At 65.6% G+C, this 3,770-nt stretch overlaps 1 long non-coding RNA gene across 2 annotated transcripts; it reads left to right on the forward strand.

Moving 5' to 3' along the window:
• Nucleotides 1–1,206: 1,206 nt before the first annotated feature.
• Nucleotides 1,207–2,897, forward strand: LOC118980162 (uncharacterized). Of its 2 annotated transcripts, XR_005065062.1 has the most exons (4): nucleotides 1,207–1,332; nucleotides 2,029–2,183; nucleotides 2,482–2,641; nucleotides 2,828–2,897. It is a non-coding gene; the product is annotated as an uncharacterized LOC118980162 (long non-coding RNA). The 2 variants fall into 2 exon arrangements; XR_005065061.1 differs by lacking the exon at nucleotides 1,207–1,332 and having other exon boundaries at nucleotides 1,997–2,183.
• The last annotated feature ends 873 nt before the right edge of the window (nucleotides 2,898–3,770 follow it).

Below are 3,770 nucleotides of genomic sequence, written 5' to 3' on the forward strand. Positions count from 1 at the left end.
TTGCCAGGTCACCGGGTTGGGGGGAGGAAGCCACCACGGTGGACAGACACAGTGTTCGCCCCTACCGTCCACTCTTCTGGCTGCCGTGAGAGCTGTGCTGCCTGGAGGCCACCCTTACCGCCTGTCCCCCACCTCTCCTGTACCTCACGCAGCGATGGACACAGAGCAGGTGCCCAGCAGACCCCTGGGATCAAATGACAGTCCCCGCGCCCCCAGAACAATCCTGGGGCCAAGCCCAACCCATGAAGCCTGCTGGGGTACCCAGTGCATCTTGAGGATGCAGTGTCTGCCCTGAGCCCAGGCTTGGCCCCATGGCCCTGCCCTGATGCCCTCTCGGGAGCCATGCCCCACTCAGGGCCTTGACTCATGGTTCCACCCCGCCCCCAGGCCCCAGGGCACATTGGGCGCAAAGCCACGACTCCCAGGTTCTCCGGGCCATGAACTCTGGGCTGAGGGGTGGGAGCAGGGGGCACAGTCTTGCTCAGCAAGCATTTGGGGAAGGCTTGGGATTGCGGGGCCCCGTGCTACCTGCACCGTCCCGGGTCCTCACGGGGCTTGGCTGCCAGGTGCCCGACCAGGCCACTGGGCAGCCCAGAACCACCCCGCCACCCTCCAGCCAGAGTGCTCCAACCAAGGCCATTTCCGGTCTTGGGGAGGTAAAGGCGCCACACAAGGGCAGCCTGGCCCCAGGAGACCAAGGTCAGGCCCAGGGTCTAAGACTGGGAACCAAGGCTTCGAGAACCGGTGACCCTCCACCCCTGAGGCTCCCCGGCCCCTCCCCAGCATTCCCCCCACCTGCCCCACCAAGACGAGAATGGTGCTTGGCCTGCCGGCCCCACCCCGAGGGGCCAGGCTCCCCGGTGTAGGGGCTGGGCCAGGGGTGTCGGGACAGCCCACCACCTCTCTCTGTGGGGGAGGTAGGGGGTGGTCTTCAGGGTCCCGGGAGCCACAGCCTCAGAGAGGCCTCCCCTCTCCCTCACCAGGCCCCTCAGTGCCCAAGGCACAGCCTCGACAGCGTCGAGGGGCCAGGGGCCAGATCCAGACGCCTCCCCCCTCTAGAGGCCATCGGTACGGCCCAAGGCCCCTGGGCAGTGAGCGGAACCGCTGCCCGAAAGGGCAGTACCTCTGACTCGGCACCCACGTTCCAGGACCGCGGCAACCCCCAGACTCAGAAACCCAGGCTCCGTGGCCCGACCGCCACCCTGGGGTCCGAGGGCTGATGGTCGGCCCGGGGCAGCGTGGAATCAGGTCCCTGGCTCCACACACTAGCCTGTCCCTGGGTCTTGGGGGAAAGAACCTGGTAGATTATGCCCATTCCTGGGGAGAGAGGAGGTGAGTGACCACAGGGAGCTGACCGAGACCAGAGACCCAGAGACCATCGCACAGTGTCGGTCAGGGGGCCTGGTCCTGGCTGCCACTGGCCCCCAGGATAAGGAGCCCCAAGGGCCCCAGGGAGGCCAGGGGTGCGGGGCCCCTCCAAGGAGAGCATGTCTCACTCCCGGGGTGAGGGCCCCCTCCGTGGTTCGCCTGCAGGCCTGCCCATGGTGCCCCGCAGAGCTGAGCAAGTCTCCCCAGAGAGAAGCAGGGAGGTACTGGGTACGGGAGCCGAGAGCGCAGGCTCCGTGGCCAGACTGCTGGGCATGGCTCCCAGGCTGCCAGGTGCGAGCAGGGGCACCTCCGAGGGGTGGCCTGAGCTCTCTCGGCCTCGACTTCTTCATCGGTAGCATCGAACGGTGATGATAGTCAGTGTGATGACACGGACGGGTATCAGGCAGGTTTGGCTGTGTGACGAGCCACCACAAACTCGGTCAGATTGCCTACCAGTCGTCTCCTTGCTCGTGGGCCTGTGGGTGAGGGTGGCCTGGTGAGCCGGGTTCAGGTACGCTCCCACATTCCCTGACACTCCCCGAGCCAGTGGCCCCCTGCGCGGGGGCTCGAGCAGAAGCAGGCCAGCAGGCACCTCAGTCCCCGGCCCCAGCCCCTGAACCCTAGACCTGCCCAGGAGCCTAGCCACCGGGAGCCCTGCAGCTCCAGAACAACTGCAGACAGGAGTAGAAATGCGGGGTGCACCTCTCAGCCTGTCTGCCTGTGACCAGGGAGAAAGGTGGGGCCCCAGTCAGTGGCTGTGCACCCACCGGGCCTCACCATGATGCTGAAGACTCCCCGCCTGCCTTCTCACAGAGGTGATACAGCTTCCCTTGCATGCCTCCAGAGACGGGCACCTCACTCCTGCTGAGGCAGCTGGCTGGAAAGCTCTTCTGTGTCTGACCTGGGCCACGCCCTGGGGTCCCTGTTCTGCCTCCGCAAGGGCAGATCTACTGCACGTGCTGAGCACCTGCTGAATGCAGTATGAGGCCGGGCTGCCCCTCCCACGAACAGCGCGGATGCCATCACCCAGCCCCAGGGAAGCCTGGGGAAGCCCAGACCCTACAGGGCCACCAGCGGTGTTCAGGCCAGGAGACCCACCATGCTGTCTGGCAGGGCCACCCCTGCCCTTGCCCCTGTCCCCTGGATCCCCTAGGTCCCCTAGGTCCCCTGGCCAACAGCTACAGGGGCAAAATCGCCCGGAAGCCTGAACCGAAGAGCTTCCCCCACCTCCCTCCTCCCTGCAGACATGAGCTGCCAGCCCATCGCCTGCCTGGTGGGCACCCAGGCTGCTCCCAACGGGGGGCTGGGGAGGGGGAGCCTGAGGAGCCCCTCGGCTCTGCGGCCGACTTCGCAGCACCGCCATCCCGGCTGTTGGGAAGATTCCGAGGCCAGCAGGCTCGGGGAAGCCATAAATCTCGATAACCACCGGCCCCGGCCCCTCCCGTCTCCGAAACAACAGACACGATTTCACCAGTGGCTGCGGCCCCCAGAGGGCTTTTGATAAAAAGCTACTTCTCTAAAACATCAAACCCAAGTTCCTCTCATCTTTCCAACAACTGAAGGGTCAGGTTTCCCTTGAGGGGACTGATGCCCAAGGCGGGCCAAGAGGCCAGCGGCCAGGCCATGGGGTCCAGGAGTATTTGGTGGCCTCCTTAAAGCACATGCAACACCTCAGGGCGACGCCATCACACTTTGCTCGATTTCCATGAGGGGCAGGGTGTTCCCTCTCCTCGGTGCCAGCGGGTCCGCACTGGGAAGAATCCGCGGAAGGAAATGCTCTGGACGGGGCCTCAGCGCTGGAGGCACACGCAGCCATCCACTCCGGGTTCTCGTACGGAGACCAGGAGCTCACGCTGTGACCCCAGGGAGCCAGGACCCACTGAGAGTTGGGGTGAGAGGCGGGGAGGGGCCGTACCCCCACTGTGCTGCTGTGGTTTTGTCCTGGGCAGGAGTGGAGTGGGTCTGTGGAGAGTCTTGGATGGGGGAGCCCCGCTGCAGGGCAAGGTGGGGGCTGGGAGGGCAGCCGGCCCCACCCACCAGCCCAGCTCATTCCAGGTGGGGCGCTCTCTCTCTTCGGCTGGGGGCCCCAGCCTCTCTCAGCCTTGTCTGCGGGTCCACCCAGCCACCAGAACGGCCCCGGTTCCTTTGTGGTCCCTCCTCCCATCCCCTCACAGCACCTAAAGGACACTGGGGCTCCCGGCGCCCCCAGGAAGGGCGGAGCCCAGACCTGGACCCCAGAAGGCAGAGCCCCTGGCCGGAGCCCCTGACCACACACTGGGCAGGGGAATGGAGGCCACCCCCAAGGACTTGGGATCAGGGCAGGGCCCCAAGGAGAGTTGTCCCCTCCATCTGTCCCTGCTCCTGTTCTGAGAAACTCTGCTTATGGCTGAGCAATAATGAGG

This window comes from Sturnira hondurensis, unplaced genomic scaffold, assembly GCF_014824575.4.
Source record: "Sturnira hondurensis isolate 20B ecotype Veracruz unplaced genomic scaffold, ASM1482457v3 Scaffold0022908, whole genome shotgun sequence".
NCBI classification, from domain to species: Eukaryota; Metazoa; Chordata; class Mammalia; order Chiroptera; family Phyllostomidae; genus Sturnira; species Sturnira hondurensis.